Source organism: Elgaria multicarinata, chromosome 8 (assembly GCF_023053635.1).
Source record: "Elgaria multicarinata webbii isolate HBS135686 ecotype San Diego chromosome 8, rElgMul1.1.pri, whole genome shotgun sequence".
In the NCBI taxonomy this organism is placed as follows: Eukaryota; Metazoa; Chordata; class Lepidosauria; order Squamata; family Anguidae; genus Elgaria; species Elgaria multicarinata.
This window is the reverse complement of record NC_086178.1, coordinates 46,981,055-47,004,512: the sequence shown is the minus strand read 5'-3', so window position 1 is coordinate 47,004,512 and position 23,458 is coordinate 46,981,055.

Here is a 23,458-nt window from a genome sequence, read left to right as displayed (position 1 = left end):
CTCCTGGGAAGAGTTTGTTGTTCTGAACTTGGAATGCGAAAATGAGAAAATTTAGGGAACAATACAATGAAACCTTAGTGCTGGTGTCACTACTAGCATGTCTATTGTATACGGCACAAAAGAGGAAATGGAAAATACCTGCTTATTCAGATCCTTTCTCACATGGACCATTAAAAGTGAAATCGGATCTCTGGGTGAAAACCTGGTCACTAATACTTGTTCGGCTGCCACTTGTCAATTTCACACCACTCAGGCATGATCTCTGTGCCCCTCCTTGTCATCTTTGCTGTGTTCCTTGTCAATTTTATGCCAAAGAATGGAGAGGAAATTGGCAATCTGTACAAAGAGATCAGAAACAGAATAATTTGACTGGGAGAGTGGCAGAAAAACTCTGCAACGCTTGTATTTTTTTTTTTATGAACAGTGAAGAAACGCAGTTTGTGCTATTAAGACATCAGGAATGTTAAACTGTGCCAAACTGTGAGAGATCAGAAATGTTACTACTGTAAAAGAACTTGTAGACTTGGAATTGCACCAACCTATAGCTAGAGATTAGGCTAAAGAAGTGAGCAAATTGGAGATTTTCTGAGGATCTGCAGAAATGTATTTAATGTGCACTTTTAGGAGGCATCCAAGAGCAGGGAGTGGCTGAATGCCAAGTGCATTTTAACACACACATATGGTAGTGTTGTTGTTGTTGTTGTTGGGCATGGGGAGGGGGGATTGTAAACAGAGAGGTCAGAGAGAACTCAATACAGAAAGTACAGACAGTGATAATTAGTTACCTGATTTACAATGGGGGCATTCACAAAACGGTAGTTAGTTGATGCCACAGACATTCTTGCATTGGTGAGGTGATTAATACATGTAGTGTGATTTTAAAAAAAGCCTTTGTCCCTGTTCAGCCTGCAGGTAACACAGTTGAACCTCTTGCTGAACTGTAGCACAGCTATTTTGTGTTGAAATCTGTCTTGGAGTTCTTTTGTTCAAGAATGGCTACCTTAAGGTCAGTGAGAGTGTCCTGGGAGCAGGAAGTTTTCCACTGCTGTTTTTTTAAACTATTGCCATTTCTGATATAAGATTTGTGTCCACTAGCCTGTTTGTCCTACGTAGAATAAGGGCATATATATCATTGAGAGAAGAGCAGACGTATGTGTTGCGGAGAGGGATGTTGGGGAAATTTAGAATGGAATCAAATGAGTTCAGATTTCTATGAATTCGGCCTGTGGATTCCACAGTGGACTGGCCCTTCCCGAGTTGCATAGATGTTGCAGATTTTAAACTTTCTGGAATTTTATGCAAATTTTGTTAGAGAAGAATATGTAAAATAAAAAAGCGCTAGCCAAAAATGTGCATGAAAGCATGAAAATGTGCATTTTGGGGGGATTTGTGCGTTTTCACAAGCATGCATTTGCACAAATTGGGGAAACTGGAAAAAATCTGATTCCATCAGTGAGTGGATGATGGAATGGAAGATACCTGACAATATGCAAAATGCAGACAGAATGGATTTTTACAAAATCCATACTTGCCTAGTAGTGCATAACAGCATAGGTATCTGTGTCTGCCACAGGGTCTGGTTCTTGTGTTTGTATCTCTGTTACATGTTCTGTTGTTGCTGGGGAGTAGCTGTTTTAGGTTTTTTTACTTTCAGCAAGTACAGGCCTACCACCCAAGGCCTGTGAGAAGGAAGTGTTGTTGTCAAGGGTGCGCTGTAGATAATTGATCATACATTTGAGTGGTTTGGGCTAGAAACTGTAGGTGATCATGCATGGTCTTCTTTGATTTTCCCTTCTGGGTCAGAAGTAACCACAGAGATGGACTTGTAAAACACGAGCCTCTGGTTTCCTTTCTTCCTCCTTATAAGACTGGCTTAAATACTGTACTCTTTAAATACCTTAAAATGTTGAGGGTATTTAAAGAGCAAGATATTTAAAGTTTAAATGCCTTTAACTCCCCCCAATATCTTAAATCACTGATAGGAGATAAGACCCATCACTGACTGGAGATAATAATGGGATTTCCTTGCACTGTACTGAAGAAAAGCTGTCTTTCTTCAGTGATCAGCAGGGAAATCACAGCTGTGATCTTCCATCAGTGATCAGAGATAAGAGCAGGGGTTTCCTGCAGAGGGCTGGACAGGGGAGGTTCAGGGCAGCCTGGCGGGAATTGGGGTGGAATCTCTGGTCCACTTACTGTAGATCAATGGGTCTTGTGGCATGGTCTGGGTGGCAGCTGTAAGTATATAAGCAGGCAGTATCCAACACTGCCAGTTCACAAAACAATTGTCATAACATTAGTATAAGCAATTCTTGTGCAATGGCAGTTGCACAGCCAGGCAATCCCGTCATGCCAGCATACAGTATTGGTGTTATGCTAGATTTTGCTTTCACTAGTGCTATGTCAATGATATAAACACAACAGCAGCATTACATATACCCTGTATGTGTAGCACTCATTAGCTTTTCAATATAAGGTGTGCTTATATGTCCATTATGTAGCTGCAGAATTGTGTCCAGAAAGTGAAGCTATTGTGTGGTCTAAGCTCAGGTTGATGGTGGGGTGAAAGTCATTGAAGTCCTGGTGGAAGTTCATCAGGGTTTCTAGTCCATGAGTCCAGAGGAGGATTACGGGACAGGAACTGAGAAAGTATTGCTCAAAATCAGCCACTATCTCAAGGCAGAATATATATATGTAAGACATTCTGGACAGGGTTGCTGTTTAGCTTTAAAAAATGTGAAGAATGGGGGATGACAACAGTGGGAATCCCCCAAAGATCTGTTCTGGGACCGGTGCTTTTTTAACTTGTTCATTAATGATCTAGTGTTAGAGGTGAGTCGTGATATGTTCAAGTTTGCTGGTGACACAAAATGATTCAGAGTGGTATAAACAAAAAGCTTTAGCAAAAGGACTCTAAAAAGATCTCTCTGAACTGGGTGAATGGGCAATAAAATAAGAAATGTAATTCAATATAAGCAAGTGTAAATGATGCAAAATGGGGCAAAATATCCTAACTTCACATATAAAATGGTAGGGCCTGAGCTGAGCAAGAAAGCTCAATGAAAATATCAGTCCTGCTGTGAAATGCACTGCTGTGAAAAAGGCAAATTCCCTGCTGGGGATTATTAGGAAAGGAATCAAAAATGAAACAGCTGCTGCTTTAATACCTTTATACAAACCTGTGGTGTAACCATACTTAGAATACTGTGTATGATTCTGATCACCCCGGAAAGATCTACACTACTGCTTTAAAATGGTTTATAACAGTAGTGACAACTGTTGGTGCCCAGGACACACTCCAGATACAGTTTTCAAACCGTTTTCAAAGTGTCATATCCTGCTTGGTGTAGATCTGGCCCTCATCTCAAAAAGGATGTGGTAGAGCCAGGAATTATCAAGGTGTGGGAACAACTTCCCTATGAGGAAAGGTTACAAAGTCTGGGGCTTTTTAGCTTAGGAAAAAAGGTTAAAGGATGATAGAGATGTATAATAGCATGGTTTGGAGAAAGCGAATAGGGAGAAAATTTTCTCCTTTGCTTATAATAATAGAACCCGGGATCATCCCATGAAGCTGAGTGGTGGGAAATTCAGGACAGGTATAATGTGATACTTCTTCACACAGCAGTTAGTTTAACTATGGAATTCACTGCCACAAGATGTAGTGCCAGTCATCAACGTGGATGGCTATAAAGGGAGAGGAGAGAAATTCATGAAGGAAAAGGCTATTAGTGGCTACTAGTCCTGATATCTATATATTGCCTGCCATATCAGAGGCAGTTGCTGGGAAACATGAGTGGGGTTGCTCATGTCTTGCTTGCAGGCTTCCCATTGGCATTTTACTGGCCACTATGCAAACACAATGTAGGACAAGCTAGCCAGCTGTTCCAACCTGGTGTCATCCAGATGTTTTGGATCTCAACTCCCATCAACCCCAGCCAGTGGCATAGCCAATGGGCAGGAATTCTGGGGGATGTGGTCCCAAAGGCACCAAGTTGAGGAAGGCTGAGCTACACCTTTGGTCTGATCCAGTAGGGCTCTTCTTATCTTCTTGTACAAGCATCTTTTGAAAATGTCCAAAGAAGGGGATTTCATAACTTCTCTGGAGAGCTTATTCTAGTGCTAGGCTGCCATAGGAGTTTCTTATGATAATACTTACAGGGCCAAGAGCTGTTAGAGATAGAAACTGAACCACAGTCTGGAAAATCACTCCCACCCTAGATTTGTATTTTAAATCTCCCATCCCTGCCTGGAAATGACAGAGATGAAAAGCTGAAATACCATGGGTGGTGCTCTTGGAGTAATTGCTGTTATTTCGGGTCCATAATTTCCCTTCCTTTTATTGTTCTTCCTCAATCTGCTGCAGGTTGACTTTATGCAAAGCTGCTCCACAATCACTTCCCTCGTACAATTTATTTCCCATATTTCAAGCTGTGGGCTTTACCTTGCCAATGAAACCTACAATCTATCTATGCGGAGGCTTCTGTGTTTCTCCTCCCCCACAGTCAGCGAGGATCTCAATATAGTCTGCCAGATCCCTCTTGTTACTAAATTATCCAGGATGTCTGTGAAGGCTACTCAATAGGCAGTTTGCCCAGTTCATGGCTGTAGGAGAGGTTTCTTTAAATCACTTCTCTAATACAGAAAAATGAGGAGGTGTGCTCTTCGGAGTTTTTGTTAGCCAATGCTTCAAATTAATTTGCAAAGGATGCACCAGACCTCCAGTTGATTATAAGAGCCTTGGGTATTGCCATGAAGCTGCTGATAGTGTGAGATCTCAGATAAACATTTGCAGTAGGGCTGTGCTTTCTCTAGTTTGTGCCCGCCAGTTTGTAAATAATGTTCAGTGTAAGACTGAAACAAAGCCATTGAATGTAACAAAAGCCAGTCTATAGAACTGGGATACTCCCATATTAAAGAGTTTTCAATTAACACTTCTAATTGGCCACTCAGAAGAACTCCCAATGATCCCATGGCTTCCTAGTTCCAACCCTAGAACATAGGCTTCTAAAATGTGCATCATCATTGCTTATCTGGGGCCTTTGCTAGACCGACCTCTTAATCCGTGCAGCAGGAGGGGCGAGCTCGTGGGGCAGCTACCGTGGGCTGTCGCTCTAATCCAGATGTCAGACGTGACGGGCTAAAGGAAAGCCCCATCATGTCCGCCTTTTTTTTGTATTTAAAGGGCCGGATGTGCACGAACGCTTGTGTGCTTAGGCAAGGTTTTTTTTTTTAAAAAAAATCATTCTCCCCACTCTCCCCTGCCCCCAATCTCCCCCCCCCGGCTCCGATCTCTCCCCTGGCCCTGATCTCTCCCCCTGCCCCTGGCCCCAATCTCTCCCCCTGCCCCTGATCTGCCCCTCTGCCCCGATGTGTGGTTTCTCCTGGCTACACGCGAGTAAGCGGCGTAGCCAGAAAAAGCTGCGGAATGGGTTAGACTGCGGAAATACTGGGCCAAAAGTGATGCCTCTTACCCTAGGGCCAGGCAGGCTTGACCCCTACCTGAGCCCAGGATCCCCTGTACATCATCTGGATGCACAGGGGCGAACCCGGGTGTCAGCCTGAGCTAAACCCTGGTCTAGCAAAGCCCTTGGTCTCTTACCTTATATAAGAACATATGAAATCGCACACACAGGCAAATAAATGAGAAATGAGACTCAGGACTTCGTTAGACTTAAGGTGTATCCTGGGATCGTCCTGGGGTCATCCCTGTTCATGTAAATGACACACAGGGGATCCCGGGAGCAGGCAGGGATGACCCTGGGATGATCTTGGGATAAACCTTAGGTCTAGCTAAGGCCTCAGGGAATGGATTGAACTGAGGGCCACATTTCATTTAATTCAGGACCAGCGGAGAAGGAAAGATGTCCAGGGAAAGCTAACCACATCTGGCCAAAGCCATCCCCCACCCAGAGCAAGTGATGGGCATACTTGCTCACCCCTGCTCATAGATGACACCCATCCGGGTATGGAAGGTAACATTCCTAATTCACCCACCTCCTGCTCCAGCTCTGCCGCAAAGGCTATCTGTACTCTGCCCATGGGTCCTACAGCCCTGAAAGGCAGTTTTTGGGAATGGCTAATCACCTTAAAAAGCACCTTAATGTGCTCAACCCATACAACCCACCATATTTGATCAAATTAACCTACATAGGCGGTCGATACAATAATCATTCGAGTCTTGTTGCATTGTGCAGATTAAGGCAAAAAACTCATCAACCAGGTCAATCTGTTGATGATCAGAATTTCCTACTCCCCACCCTCTAAGGATAATTAACTTGGCCTACCTGACATGCAGGGTGGGAGGGAGGTGGCCACCACTGCAAAGAGGCTGAAGCTGGGGGCGGAGCTACCTTAAAGTCTGCTCAACTCCACCCCCTTCCATGCATCCACATGTCATCTCAATTCATCCCTCCCCTCCAGCCCTGTCTGCAAAGTTTGCTCCTGGACTGAGCCAATCGGACTGGTCAATGGAACGTGCGTGTTCTGAACTCTTCCCCACTTTGCAGCTAGAACAAAGCATGCAAATTAAACATGTCTCTATGAATGTAGCCAGGGCAGAAAGGGTAGAGACTACTGAAATGTTCCTTTTAGGTAAAAATGGGGACAAAGTATAGGTCAGCCTTACCCAAGCTGGTGCCCTTCAGATGTACTGGAGTACAATGTCCACCATCCCCAGCCGCCATGGCCATTAAACTGGTATAGATAAGAGGTAGCTAGATAGCGATGGCCTGTTTCTTGTACTAGGCTTACAGCAGCATCTGGAACCTGACTCAGCCTTTTTCAAATGAATGGGCTTCTTTCTAGGGGACTCAGACCCAGCACTCAGTCATGTGGAAACCTATACTTAGAAGTCCTGTGGCCACATTCACCTCTGACAGAAACATCTGACACTTTGCCAGAGTCCTATGAGATTATGGAGGAGGCAAATTGAAGACCAAATGCCATTTTAAAGCATGGTTGTACTTCTGCATGAAAACAGCAATGCTCACCACCTGACAAAAATGATTATCACTTTGACAGACTCCTCTCAGGGACTCTTATTTGAGGTCAGGAAGGGCTGCCATGTGAATACTAGGATTAGGAGACTCAGGTGTGCCTGATCTTATGCATGTAATTAGTAGTGCAGGTTTAGGACCTTTGCAAAGTTTGCCGTTTTTGCTGGGCTCTCATTTCTGGGCATTCAAATGTAGGACATGATCAGGAATCAGGTTACATAAAGAGCACAATTTAAAGGAAGCCATATTTGTTCTAAACATTTCAAACATGTCCGATGTTCGACTAATATGTAGGGTTTGCAATGCCCCAGCCTTGCCCTATGTCTACAGGCAGCTTCAGGCACAGCGGCGGCAGCAGCAGAGAGCAGGAAGTCCTTTCATGGCTTATCGTCATACAGCTCTCTCTCTTTCCCTTCCTCCCCCTCTCTGCTACAATGCAGTCTATGACTGAGTTTGGACGACACACTAGTCAACGGTTGTTTCCCATTCTGTTCCTATTACCCCCAAGCCCAGTTGATTAGCGTGTCATCTTAACTCAGCTTATGTGGGGCTGCCCTGGCAGCAGGTATAAAGTATGGCTAGTGTTACTGTTATCTGGTTTGTGTTACTATACCAGTCTTATAGCAGTTGCCTGGCTCAATTCAAAGTCTGGTTCTTACCTATAAAGCCCTAAATGGCTTGGGTCAAGGATATCTGAAGTACCACTCCTTACCATCATCATCTGAGTCCCTGCTCTAACGAGGTTAGGTTGGTCGGGACACAGAACAGGACCTTTTTGATGGCAGCACCCCATCTGTGGAACTCTTGTCCCAGGGGGATTGGACTGGCTTCCTCACTGCTTGTCTTCCAGTGAGCAGCGAAGATTTTTTACTTGGCTTAGCTTTCCATAGCTGTTCACAAATGCTCATATTCCTAATTGTGCTGTTCTGCTTTTACGTTCTGTGGGTTGAAGTATTTTTAAATTTTGAATTGTACACGGCCTTGAGAGTTTTTGATGAAAAGGTGCTATAGAAATAATGTTAATAAACAAACTAATCGATACCTATATTATTATTTATTATGATTATTTCTATAACAATTATTATTAATTCATTATTATTATGATTATTTCTATAACAATTATTAATTCATTATTATTATTATTATTATTATTATTATTATTATTATTTCTATACCACACAATAGCTTATATTCTCTGGGTAGTTCACAAAAGTTCCCATCTTTCTGCCATGGCTATACATGGGGTTCCCAGGTGGTCTCCCATCCAAGCACTGATCAACATGCTTGCTGCATCATTTACCTGCAGACCGTGACCTGACTCATTATGTCCAGACAAGCCAGAAGACTCCATTATGCTTCTCTTTATGTCAGCAACTGCCAAGATCATTGATCATTGATCAAACATAACTTTAGCTAGGGAGCTGCTCATAGCAATGCAATCATTTATGAAGAAAATATTAGTTCCTTAGTATTAGCAGAATACTTTGTGACTATTAGTACACAGAAGGAGGTTTGGTGCTTATTATACACTGAAATCAAAAGACCTTGTCAGCAGACTTCTTAGATGAAAAACAACAGCTCAATAGATTTTGGCCAAGTCAGTCTGCTCAGACTGTTTTATGTCCAACATAATAAAGGATGACACTCAGGGGGAAAATACACCCATTCTAAGAAAAAGCTATGAAAGGGGAGAATGAGGGACACACACACACACACACAGAGAGAGAGAGAGAGAGAGAGAGAGAGAGAGAGAGAGAGAGAGAGAGAGAGAGAGAGGGGTGTCTATTATTTGAAACACAAGATGCAGTGATTGGTTATGGCAGCATGGAAGAGCAACAGATAATCACTGGAAATTAAAGCGCTTACTTGGGGTAGTCGTGGACTAGTCACTGGACCCCCTGTGAATACATTGCTCATGCTTCTTTCTTTCTTTCTTTCTTTCTTTCTTTCTTTCTTTCTTTCTTTCTTTCTTTCCACTAAGAGCTACTCTCTCTTAGCATTTAAAATAAATGCACAATTTTTCATCACAATAGAATGCATGACAGACAACACACTACGCCATGGTTAGGCTGCTAACCCTTTTGCAGTAAATTGTTAATGAGCATGTTTAAGTAACAGTTATGTAGCCACCCTGGTTAGGAATGGTTCACATGACATGCTAAGCCATAATGTTTAGCTCAAAATGCTTAACCACCATGGTTTAGCATGTCGTATGAACAGAGCATGTCATAATCAACTTTATATCAGGACCCTGCAAATGTGCCTGTCAGGTGATCAAATGACACAATTGTATATTACCTCAAAGCCCCCTAGCTACCATGTACACTTGAAACTACTTTTGACTTGAGAAGCATCTTTAGATATTTCCACAAATGAATCTGTGGACACCATATTGATGCCGCTAAGCCACAGATGGGCAACTTAGTGGGCCAGATGTTTTGGCCTACAACTCTTATCAGCCCTAGCCAGTGTAAGCAATGGTGAGGGATCATGGGAGTTGTAGGCTAAAGAATCTGGACGACCATACATTGCACATCTCTGCTCTAAGTCATGGTTGGTTACATGTTCAGAGGCAGTCTGCTACTGGATATCAGATGCCAAGGATGAACAGGAGGGCTGGGCTGTTGCCAGCATTTTTTCCTTGTGGCCTTCTCAGATGCATCTGGTTAGACACTGTAAGAAACAGGAGACTGGACTAAATAGATCCTTGGCCTGATGCAGTAGGGCTCTGGTGTTCTTAATAATAAAAATAACTACCAATTTAATGCCTTTTCATCGCAGCCAAAATCAATTACCTCACTCTGCCTAATGGTGTCACATGGATCTTATTGGAGTTTTGTTTTATGAACTGTATAGAGAGCACTGGCTATTGGATGGCATGTAATTCATTCATTCATAGGAGTTACAAATGTAATTTATTCATCCACAGGAGTTACAGCAATACAAAAACTTAAAAACGGAATGGTAACATGTTGCTTGAACAATGTGGTCAGCCATTGCTTTGCAGTGGATCTGCAGCTGTTCTGAATCTACATTCTTTTCATAAGTGCAACTACCAATCATATTAAAGCTATTCTGTCCAATATCAAAACATTCCACCTGTAATAGGATTTTGTAGGCACATTTTCCGAGGCAACATTATTTGTCCTGGTTTCAGAGCAACCCATGCATGTCGAAAATGATAAATGATGCAGGTATTCCAAATATGACTTCCCCCTCCCTTCCCGCATTATTGAAGAAAATTTTAGGGAAGCTCTTCTATACCCCCATATGAAAACCTAATATTAAAAGCATATTTTGTCCCAGACACAAACATTGCTAAGTTTAAAGTAACATTGAGTACCTACAGTATGGAAATCTGAAAACAAAATTCTCATAGGAAGGTTCTTTATACCAGTCAGACTATTTTTGGTCCCCAGATTCCCTCTGTAGGTTGTGATTCCTCCATCCCACCGAAGTGGCTACAAAGTGGAAAAAAAATGTCAAAATTAGTTTGTTCTCAAGCTAATTTTGACCCTGGTGGCCACTGTGGATGCTATTTTTAGGATATACACACATACATACAACTTCGGGGGCAGAAGTGGCTGGTGGAGTCTGCACGTTGCCCACCCTTACTATATACACATGTGTGTACACACGCACACAAATATATCTTTATATCTATATGTGTGCCACGCACACATGCTCAGACTCTCTCACACATTTATTTATACGTGTATGTATAGATGTATGTGTATGTATGGAAATTTAGAGTTACTAAAATTTATTTACATTTCACTAAAGTTAGCAAAAAGTAACGGTGAAATGAAGAATGCTTCTGAACATAGGCAGAATGCTGTTCTGTCACCACTGAACAATTGCATTTATTTATTTATTTATTTATTTATTACATTTTTATACCGCCCAATAGCCGAAGCTCTCTCCAATTGCATCCTACTTTTCCTAACACATTTAATAGTGAACAATTGTATCCCACACAGATGAAAGCCTCAGCACCCCATTTTTAGAGATTAATCACTGACTACACCAGTTCCAAGAAAACTACAACCAGTTCCCATACATTCTGTTCCCCTCCAACAACCATCCCTGCTCATTTTTCTTTCCCAACTATCCTCCCCCTGTAATTCACACTCTCACCAGTATCCCCAGGGGCTGTTTTGTGGTCCAGTAGGGGTACGATTTACATGGGGCGATGGTATGCAAGGGCGATTCTCTACAATGGCACTTCCTGTAGACTGCGAAAGAGCTGTTTGCTGGGCTTGTGATAGCATGATTTACAGAGGAAGGTAGCAAAATTTGGTTGCGGGAAGGGAATTTGATGCTGTGTGTATGGCTTGGGCACAGAGACAGACTGCGCCAAGGGCCTCCAAGGGCCATGTTTGGCCTGTAGGCCACAGGCTTTGCCACAAGTGTGACAAAGCATTGGGCGGTAGTGGTGGTGGAATGAATAGCTTTGTCCCACTTGATTCTGATAGGATATTACTGTAGCTTTTGCACTGTATGAAGAAGGCTCTGCCAGTACAACGTCAGTGGAGGAGAGTAACGGACTGCCCATTACAATCAGCCTCGTCCTTAGTTATCAAGTGTTCTAGAGTGTTCAAAGTGTACCGCATACATAACCTCAGTAATTCTTATGACAACTTTGTGAGGAAAGGCAGTATTAATTATCACCACTCATGTGGATGGCAGGCCTGAGGCTGAGAGAACAATGGCTTGCCTAAGGCAATCTAGCAAGTTCAGAGCAGCCTTTTAGTCACTATGCTACATTAGCTAACAGAGAAGGAACTCCACACTTTGGAAATACAAAAGAAAAAAGAAAAAAAAGGAATAACTTTGCTCACATTAACCATGTCAGCAATATCATTAGGTTCCAAACTAATCTTCAAATGCCTTTCCCAGCAGAATATTCCCATGCGTGACAGTCTCATGCTGGGGTGGGTAAATTAATTGCCATGTCATAAACAGGCATGCACTCCCACATTTCTTTTGATATAGCATGTTATTTATGCATGAATAGCTATCACCTCTCCTTTATTTTTCCATAATTTCCAAGCAGGAGGGACTTGAGAGCTACAGGAATTAAAAAGAGATTTGTGTGGGGGGTGGGAAGGATACCTTTAGCAAGCCCTCTGGTCTGGCCAAACAAGGAGCCAATCTGTACTGTTATCTTACCTTGATTTAAAATAGGGGACTGCAACCTTTTTGGATCTATGGACACATTTGGAAATTTAAGCTACTACTGTGGGCATCACCACAAAATGTCTTCCACAGAGGATGTGGCCAATCACAGGATGCCTGCAATGAGGTCCTGGTTTGTCAAATGTGAACTACAGAATTGGCAGTGGTGGGGCGGGAGAGAAACAGCAAAGCTAGAGGCTGGAAGAGATGGGGAAACAGCAAGACAAATGGAACTGGGTAGAGGGGAGAGAAAGTGTGAGAACCAGTGTGGTGTAGTGGCTAAAGTGTTGGACTGGGAGTTAGGAGATCTGGGTTCTAGTCCCCACTTGGCCATGGAAACCCACTGGGTGACTTTAGGCCAGTCACAGACTCTCAGCCCAGCCTACCTCACAGGGTTGTTGTTGTGAGGATGAAATGGAGAGGAGGAAAAAAGGAACCACCTTGGGTTCCTTGGAGGAAAAAGAGTGGGATATAAATGCAATAAGAAAGAAAAAAAGAAAGAGCAAGGCTAGAAGGGGAGAGAAGGAAGATTGCCCTAAGGGGGCAGTGAGTGGAGAGCTTTGTGGGCACTGTTGGAGGTCCCCACAGGCACTGTGGCACCCATGGGCAGTGCATTAGGGACCCCTGCCTTAAAAGCTTGGAGCATGGACAAATAGTTAAGCACATGAATAAGACAAATCCTGCGATTTCACAGATACTTCAGTCAAGTCCAGGCTTCTAATTCAAGTATTTTTATTTAAATGGTTCAATATAAAGCGAGTAGGGAAACAGCCGTTACATCAAAGAAAGAAACCAGTGTTTTTCTGAGCTAAGGTTCACACAGTTACAATTCTGATTTAGTTCAACCAACTTACCTAAGCATAGCTTTCATTGACAAGGGAGAGGCTTAGCCTCCTCCAGGGCCAAAATCAATCAATCACTATACAGGTTGCCAAGTTTCTGAATCTGGCCATTCTCATCAGACCACATGTGATTGCTTGAATTTTCCTCCTATGTTCTGTTCAAGATCTAATGTTAACACATGTCCCATCCTTGCTCTGATCTTACTCCCTTTTACCCTTGATTTTTATGTATTAAAATGTATTACTAATGATATGTTTTATATGCTTAGGTTATCTTATTGACCTTTTGCTTGGAATAACTGTACCTTTCTTTTTCTGGTCAAATGACTGTAAATAAAGGATTGAGATTGACAAGGGAGAGGCTTGGCACTGGATCCTGAGATGTACTTCAGATGAGACAAACAGAGACAGAATCTCCAGGGATTCAAGTCGGAAAAATCCTCTTGTGCATTCATGCAGAAGTTGGGATCTATGTTTGTTGTTCACTTGGCTGTATGGATGGAAAGAATATATGGCAGACAGGGGATTTAAGGGGGAGAAGGATGAACTTTGTCGCATACCACTTCATAGCTGTACTATAAATCAATCTTAGGAGCCACTGTCTGAGCTCAATGGCTCTAGGGCTGAAAATATGAAAATAATGATGTTGAGACCCTCCTAGCAGCATAAGGAAGAACAGTTGGCATCCCTGCTACTTACCAAAGAGGGATGAAAATTGCTCTTCCCTGCAATAAGAGAAGGGTCTCAGCAGCATTATTTTTTATTTCTTTGCTATGCATTTATGGGGCTATTCCTATAAAGAGAGAAGGGATGCAGCTGGGCTTTCTTTCCTGCTTCCCACTCAGGAGTGGAATCTAGTTTCAAGGAAAAGTAGTAAAGCCCATGGAGGGTTTTCAGTGACAGATTGCTTCACCATTGCTGGAGTTTGCTCCATCGTTTTGGACCTGTTCAATGGGAAGACAACCTTGGGAGATTTGGGGAATTCTAAACACACTTACTAGGGAGTTCGCACCATTGAACACAATGGGATCTACTTCTGAATAACTCTGCATAGGATTGTACTTTTGGAAACCCAAAGTGGCTTGGCTCTGTTTGCAACACATGTGTCCAACTGGTTACTGTGGACAGCTGGATACTGTTATTTCAAACTGAGAAGGCCAAATAGTAAAAAATCCCTCTGACTTTCTGCCCATATCTGTGCCTTGATGTCTTTTTATTGCCACCTATCACAGATTACATAGAATAAAATAACTGTAAAATACTTATATTTTCTTCCATTAAAGTCTAGAGTGCTTTGATGTAACATTGAACAGACCATTATGCCAATGCTTAAAGCAGTTCTTCCATTTCCTAAAGGATCTCTTTTGTAATTTTACGTATTTTGCCAACTGTCCATTTACATGCAAAGGTGGTGTAAGGCAGTCAACGTTTCTGAATGGGACAGCCTCTGTCAATTCTCCGTAAGCCCCTGCCAAAGGAAGTGAGGCAGGTGGCTACCAGGAGGAGGGCCTTCTCTGCTGTGGCACCCCGGCTGCTCCCTAAGGAGGGTCACTTGGCACTTACATTATATGCTTTTAGACGCCAGGTGAAGAACTTTTTATTCTCCCAGCATTTTAACAGTCTATAAATACATTTTAACTTGGTGTTTTAAATTTGTAATTTTGCATTGCTGCTGTTTTTATCTGGTTGAGCTTTTATATTGTATTTTATATTATGGTTTTATACTGTTGTTTTATACTTTGAATGTTTTTAAATTTTGTGAACCATCCAGAGAGCTCTGGCTATTGGGCGGTATAGAAATGTAATAAATAAATAAATAAATAAATAAATAAATAAACAAATTAGTTTGCAAGCTTCAAAACTTCAAGGAATTATTTCCAGGTTTCTAGAGGCCACCTGGAAATATCTTTAAGTTGCAATCCTATGCATGTTTTGACAGAAAAAAGTCATACAACTCCCAGCAACCTAAAACCTGCATAAGATTGCACCCTTAATTTCAGTTTCTCATGATGTAGTCACTTCTAGTAGGGTGACCCTATGAAAAGGAGGACAGGGCTCCTGTACCTTTAACAGTTGTGTAGAAAAGGGACTTTCGGCAGGTGTCATTTGTATGCATGCAGCACCTGGTGAAATTTCCATGTCATCACCACAGTAAAAGCTGCAGGGGCCCTGCCCTCTTTTGTATCTGGTCATTGTAGTATAGCTCATGTAGCTTTAACTATGGTGATGAAGAGGGAATTTCAACAGTTGCTGCATGCATACAAATGACACCTGCTGAAATTCCCTTTTCTATACAACTGTTAAAGACACAGGAGCCCTGTCCTCCTTTTCTTATGGTCACCCTACTTCTAGTCTTTCAGGGGATGCTGCATGTGGAGTCCTTATTTGCAACAGTTCACAAACCTATGTAGGAAGTAAAGTTGCAAGTAATTTCAGGAGTTATAATAGCCCATAGTCAACTTGTAGTCAGGTATCAGCTCCAGATGAAGCTGTGTTTGGATGAGTCTTTTGGTACACACAGTGAGGAAGGAACATCCCCACCTGTGTGTCAAAAGGCACACCCAAGCAGTTCAGTGGAGCCCAGATGAGCGTGTTCATATGGTGCAGATTAATATCCTAATCTGCACTAGCTATGAACACATTTCTTCCTTGATGAAGCAAGGCAATTCTGTGGAACTTTGGCAGCTGACAACAAAAGCTATTCCTTTTGTGCAATGCCACACATTTTTTTTTAAAGAAAAGAACAATAGATTGAAAAGGAAAACACCCATTGTCCATTTATTAGGGTGACCATATGAAAAGGAGGACAGGGCTCCTGTATCTTTAACAGTAATATAGAAAAGGGAATTTAAGCAGGTGTCAATTGAAGAAGGTGAAATTCTCTCTTCATCACAACAGTTAAAGATGCAGAAGCCCTGCCCTCTTTTGTATCTGGCCACTCTACTATAGCTAGTGTAGCTTTAACTGTTGTGATGAAGAGGGAAGTTCACCCACTTCAATTGACACCTGCTGCAATTCCCTTTTCTACATTACTATTAAAGATACAGGAGCCCTGTCCTCCTTTTCATATGGTCACCCTACCATTTATTCAGTGAAACATTGACCACACCTGAACGATTAATGCATCTGAATTTCTTTCTCTCTTGCAAAATGGAGGCAAAGACTTGCTACAACAAAGTTAATTGAAGTTTTAACATTGGATCCTATCATCACTTGATGTTTCCTCATGAAAACAGTACTTAGAGATTATTCTGCTGTACAATTACCGTTTCTTTCTTTCTAATGTCCCAGTAGTGGTCCAGGCTAACAATACAACAAAAAGAACAATGTCAAGGCTGTATGCATTGCTTATCAGTAGGGTAGCCTTCCCCAATATGGTGCCCTCCTGATATTTTGGACTACAACTCCCAGGATTCCTGAGTCATGTTGGCTGGGTGATGATGGGCTACTATGCAGAGGAGGTGTTTATCAAAATTTATTCACCATAGTGATTAAGGGAGAAATCCTGTGTCCCCTAGACAGAGTCTGGGGCGAGGGCATGGGATACTTCAGATTCCTGGATCTGAGGTTGGAAACACCACTCAAACCTGGGAGCTCTCCTCTGCCCCCTGCAACTGGTGTTGGGCACTGGCTGCCTCTCTGAAGTCACAAAGGCTCCTGTGGGCATGAGGGGAGGGGACTGGTGAAGCAGGGACACAAGTGATCCCCAGCCTTCCCCAGCCTCCTGCTCTCCCCTCCCCTAAAGCCTAAGTGAAGCAAGTGAAAAACACCTGTCTAGCTAAAGTGCAGAGCAGGGGGAGTGACGAAGATCACCTCTGACTCTCCTCCCACTTTGCACTGGATGACTGAAGGCTTCTGGGATCTTATTCCATAAGATTGTACCCTAAATGGAACCTCCATATTCAGAGGCAGTATAGCACTGACTACCAGTTACTGGGAGACAATGAGCAGGGAACGGCTGCTGCCTCCATGTCCTTCTTGTGGGCTTTCTGGAAGCATCTGGTTTTGCCACTGTGAGAAACAGAATGCTGAACCTTTGGTCTGATCCTTTTGGTCTTTATTAAACAGAATGTGTGTGTGTGTGTGTGTGTGTGTGTGTGTGTGTGTGTGTACTTGCTTTGCATCTACTCCATGGCTTGTAAATGCTCAGAATGGCTTTGCCAGGATATATTTGCATTTGCTGTTCCACTCAAGATGCTTTGGTGCAAATATTAATTTCACCTGCATTTTCAATTGCCTGCTTTCATGTAGATGAATTTCTTCATTGCATTCCAAATCTCCTATGGAAACATTTCAAGTTTTTGTTCTTGATTTTAAAAAGGACAATCTCTCTATCTATATCTATACATCTCCCTAAATGCTTCTAAAAAGTCATATGTTTCTTTCCACGCACAGTATTGCTTTGCATTCCTTCTGATGGTTGTATAAATGATTAATAGGCAGAGGGCCTTCTCAATTTGACGAGCTTCCAGCATGATTCAATCGGGCAATTTTGCATTAAAATGAAGAATCCTATGTTTGCCCTCTCTGACATCTCACAGGAAAGTGCCAGATCACTGACTGAAGCTGCTATAAGAGGAGGGGTGGGGGTGGGGCGCGGAATCTTAAAGAACAAATGGATATACTAAAATATCTCATTGTTGCCTTCTTGGCTGCATGTGTTATTAATACATGAAGGGTCATCTCAGCTTTGCCTTCGTTTGAGCTGCAGATTCACCTTATTGGGTGTGAATAAAAGATGTTCCACTTACGTCTGTAATGTTGTGTAGATGATGGCCTTACAGCTGCCATGTGTGCAAGATTTAATTTCTGGAAGATGAGGAATCACCATTTCAAAAGAAAATGGTGACCCCCTTAAAGATGGTAAAGCCCATGGGAGCTGCTCTGACGGATCCAGGACTCCAGATAAGAAGCAAAAGGTTTGCACAGTTGGGTAGGCACCAGGGACGCATGGCTGCCTTAGGGGGGCATGCAGCTGGGCTGCCAACAGGAGTGTGTGGCTCACTCGTGGGTTGCAGGTTTGGATGCCCAAATCCCACTTTGGCTCTGAAGTCTGAAGCGAGTTGGACCAGGTTGGGGTGAGGCAGGTTAGGGGTCAATTAGGACGTCCCAAATCATCCTCCAAAGTGGGTTGTGGGGTCCGTGCACAACCCTAATTTCTACAAGAAGACAGCTAAGGACCTACGCAGTCTACATTCAGGAGAGCAAGAGGTGGCGGTAGGTGCTGGGGATCTGGAGTTGCCGAACGAAGCTTGGATGTGGGGTGCTGCCTAAGTCCCACACTTTTTGCACCCCTAATCTATGACAATCTTCATGCTAAGTTATCAGAGAAGCTTGTGGTAATTTCTGCTGCATTAACACAAATGTTTGTAGAACTAATGTTCAACAATACCACTCTTTCCTTGACCAGGGAGAAAAAAATTGGAACATATCCCCTCCAATTCAGAATTTCTTCAAATAGACAGCATTAACATTAGACAGCGATGTCCAGACTTTTCTTCTTAGTCCTGCTGTATTATGCATTATCTTTTGCCTAACAATCCTAATATATTAGCTGAAGATAAGGTGAGGGTAAGAAAACAGCATAAAGGACTTGCCTGCTCATGTATAATGATTTCCTGTTTAGCCCCAACCCCAAAAGGCAAAAGTTATAAGATGAATTTCCCTCACACTAGACAATCCCCTATGCAAGTGCAGACTAGCTTTTTCATATACTATTTTTTATTCACAAAGCAATTTTAAGGCTGCAATTCTACACGCACTTACATGGAAGTATTTCTGGGAAGACATGTTTAGAATCGCACTGTTAGTTCATGGAAATATGTATCCTGCAATTTCTTGTTGTGTTAAAAAAGCAAAACAAAACCTAGCATGCCCCTTCAACGTGGTATGTTTAACTAACAAAAACCATAAAGGCAATGCATAATACCCTTTATCTAGTGTCCTAAATGTCAAAGAAGTCATAAGATAGCAAACTATCTTCTCTGTGGAGGACTACAATAGAGATTATCTATTATCTACCCAGCGTATCATCTACACTGTAGATTTGACAGATAGGATAGAACATAGATTTTTGTAGACATGTAATGAGAAATAAAAGCTTTTGATCAATGCATAAATAGAACAAGAAATTGACAACTTTAGTTCTTTTCTAATTATTATTTAGCAGCTGTGGAGACAGATGAAGATCTTGTTTTTCAGACATGTCATGCATTACATTATGAAGGCTATGCATTCCTGAAAGTACTGATTATTTGGATGATTCTTTTGGCTCTATGTGCTATATGTGGGTAGTGTCCAACTGTGGCCTTAGCTAGACAGGGCAAAATCCCGGGGTGATCCCTGGGATTGTCCCTGTGAGTTCACATGACTCATAGGGGATCCTGGAATCAGGGAGGGATGATCCCTCCCTTGCCCCAGGATCTTACCCTACACTTTGAGCCCGGTTTTTCTGCAGTCCTGGGCTGAGCCTGAGACCGTGGAATGTGTGGCTGGGTGTCGCGGTTTGTCCCAGCTACTCACGGTTACTCATGAGGAGCTGGGACCTGCGCACGGGGCGCAGAGCTCCTCAGGAGCACTGCACCCATCGGAGTGGGAGGAGTGGGGATTTTTTAAATTAAAACGTACCTTTTGCACACAAGTGCTTGTGCGCATCTTCCCCTTTAAGAAAAAACAAAACTAAATGGCGGGCGCAACGCCTCTCCCTCTGAAGTCATCGCGGACTGCTTGTGAACAGAGGGGGAGATCTCGCGATAACAGAGGGGGAGATCTCGCGATAATAATATCGTGAAATCTTCACCCCTCCATTCTGCTAGAGTGGTAGGTCTAGCTAAGGCCTGTGACCTTTATTATTATTATTATTATTATTATTATTATTATTATTATTTATTTATTTATATAGCACCATCAATGTACATGGTGCTGTACAGAGTAAAACAGTAAATAGCAAGACCCTGCCGCATAGGCTTACAATCTAATAAAATCATAGTAAAACAATAAGGAGGGGAAGAGAATGCAAACAGGTACAGGGTAGGGTAAGCAGGCACAGGGTAGGGTAAAACTAACAGTAGAAAGTAACAGTAGAAGTCTGCACAACATCAAGTGTTAAAAGCTTTAGGAAAAAGAAAAGTTTTTAGTTGAGCTTTAAAAGCTGCAGTTGAACTTGTAGTTCTCAAATGTTCTGGAAGAGCGTTCCAGGCATAAGGGGCAGCAGAAGAAAATGGACGAAGCCGAGCAAGGGAAGTAGAGGCCCTTGGGCAGGCGAGAAACATGGCATCAGAGGAGCGAAGAGCACGAGCGGGGCAATAGTGTGAGATGAGAGAGGAGAGATAGGAAGGAGCTAGACCGTGAAAAGCTTTGAAGGTTAACAGGAGAAGTTTATATTGGATTCTGAAGTGAATTGGAAGCCAATGAAGAGATTTCAGAAGCGGAGTAACATGGTCGGAGCAGCGAGCCAAGAAGATGATCTTAGCAGCAGAGTGGTGAACAGAAACCAATGCCATTGTGCTAACGTAAAGCAATGCTTATGCAACATAACAGCCACTTACTAAGGCAATGGAAAAGTGGAGTGATTTGCTGCCGAACTAGCAAGTGCTAGTTACATTGCATAGTGTTTGTTTACTCTAGTGCAATGTCATTAGTGCTAGCACTGGGACAGAGTCGGAAACTATACCATATATACATATACACTCTCTCACATGCACATTCATACACACACACACACACACAGAGGGGATTCCATTTTACTTACAAAAAATGTTTCAGAATGATTCAGGAGCAAACACTTAATTTGGGGTTGGAGAATATAGGTTTAATTCTTCAGGGCACAATTTCCTGGAAGTCTCTTATGTACAATCCCAACTGAAATGTAGAGCCATTTTGCCAAGTTGAATCTGTTCAATGAAGCTTGTACAGGAGGATGTCCTGCTATTGGATTCTACCCTTGGGTTTTAATAACTACACATAGGAAGGATATTGGGCATTTGATTGCTTTAATCATTCATATTATTTTTCTTCTGAAAAGGAAAAAGAATCTTGAGGAAAGGGGTGAAAACTAGTACCACTTTAGATGAAAACTAGTACCACTTTGAGAGAATACCCCCAAAAAATCAAATATTGATCCATATTGCTCTTCTTGCAGTTCAACAGTGATAGAAGATCAACAGTTTGAGATGGGGACACACTCCTTAGCTCCTCTATGGGTAATGGATTTATGTGCAGTCTTTTTTTTAGCAGATGCAATTCAGAAAGCAGAGCACAAAGCCAAGATGACAAACATGAACTAGGACTAAAACTGAGATGTGCACAAAATAGAACTCATGCAAGAAGTGTTTTAGTCCTTTACCTTCTACATATTTGTTGTCTGCATATGTAGCCTACTAAGACTGGATATGAGATAATTAACCTATTAAGGAGCAGGAAATAGGTTTAGCACTGAGGATTAGATTACAAAGAAACAAACTGGAGGGCTGCAGCCAATTTAAATGTTCTTTTCTACATAATTAACATACCCTCTTTACAACAGTCTACATTTCTGATTGGTTATTAAGCCCAGATCCACCTTCTCCCTCTCCCAAATTTTGGGCCCTTATGGAAATGGCCTCTTGGTAGCAACTTCTGACAAGCTTGAATCCTTCACAGGAATTTGTATGTTTCATCCAAAACTGCAATTCCAGGGTTAGATAAACAATGCAGAGGCAGTCAGTTGTACTAATTCCTTAAAGCTGCAATCCTATAAACATTTACCTGGGAGGAAGTTGCACTGAATGCAATGGGACTTACATTTGAGCTGACATGTACAGAACTGTGCTGTAAATCAATTGGAAAATAAAAAGGTAGACAGATACCTTTTCCTATCAGATGAAAAAAAGAGCCCAGTTCATTGCTCATTTATACATATTAAAACTATGAATGAGCTTAAATTCATCTATTTAAACTAAATTACTATGTGTTGCATTGTTTTTACCATTTGCTACAGATTTTACTTTATGATTTTACATTATGATTTTATATCTTCTACTTTTGCCTGTACGTCGCCTGGAGAACTTGGGTTATTGGACAGTCTAAACGTGTAAAATAAAACAAAACAATTTAGCTGAGCTAAAAGCAATGGCTGGGAGGCTTTTGTGGTGCACACATAGTCAAAAGGTTAGCCCAATTGAAAACTGGCTAGGTAGCAACTCTGTAGGAGGCATTTATGATCATGTACTACAAAAGCTGAAGATGGAACCATCTGAGGCATACATGGTGAGTACAAGGCTTGTTCAGGGTCATAAAGGAATGTGCAGCACACAGCTGAGAATTGAATTAAAGCTGCACAGACCTCAGTCCAGTGCTTGAACTATAAAATCATACTTACAATGCCTCCTCTGTTATTCCCTGCCCCCTCAAAGCAATCAGTGACTTAAAACAAACCAAGGATAATAATGTACTACTTCATCCTCTTTTGATTAGCTGCTACTACCAATTTAGGTGGCAGTACATTACATACTTGAACTAACAGCATTTGCAGTCCAGTAAATGAACACTAAAACATGAGAAACATCTCTCTGATTTAAGATGCTTGAGAAAACATTCCCCGGGTAGCCCAAGTACTCAGCAATAACATGCTCCTTTGGGTAGGAGTAATAAAAGAGTAGGCAATGTGATGAGGAGATGGCAGGAAATGAAAATATAAAGGTAACCAGAACAAATACAAATAAACCAATCCATTCTTTTAAGGAAGAAAACAATCCCAGTCACCATTTATTTTCTACATTGCAGAGTTCTGGGATGTACTACTTGCCCAATCTTATGCTGGTGCAAATGTTGTCAAGGTGACTGAGACATATCAGAACACTTTTTTTGTCTTCCTAAGTAGTCCCATGTTTTATCCAAGGACACACTTAAATGGACAGATGGATTGCGTGAAGTGCACACTCACTAGGGGTGGATGAGATTTTTTTAAAAAACGGATTTACCTGATTTGTATTTCTTGGACTCGAATCTGAACCCAAAAGCAATTTGAGTTCAGAAATTCATACATTTTCAAGCTTACAATGTGTTCTGCAAATCAAAAATGTGTATTTGATAACAAGTACATATTTGGAAACTGTGTGAGGAAAAGGGCGTACATTTCCAAAATGTGCACAAACACACTTGTGTTTCTGCAGAAATGTATATCTTTTTAAACATGTGCACCAAAACGTGTACATAAATGTATACAAATGATGAAAAATGCATAAGAATTTGTGCCCAGGTTTTTAAATAAAATAAAAAAAGCTCACATAGAAATGCGACAGAATGAAATTGACTTTAACACATATGTCTGCATAGTGAGAAATAAAATGGCAAGACAGTTGGCAGACAGTCAGGACATGCAGGCCAATCCGTAGATTCACCTCAGGGTTTTTTCCCCCTTGGGGTCTGTCTATATGTGGGGAAAGCTGCGGTGGCTGCAGATCT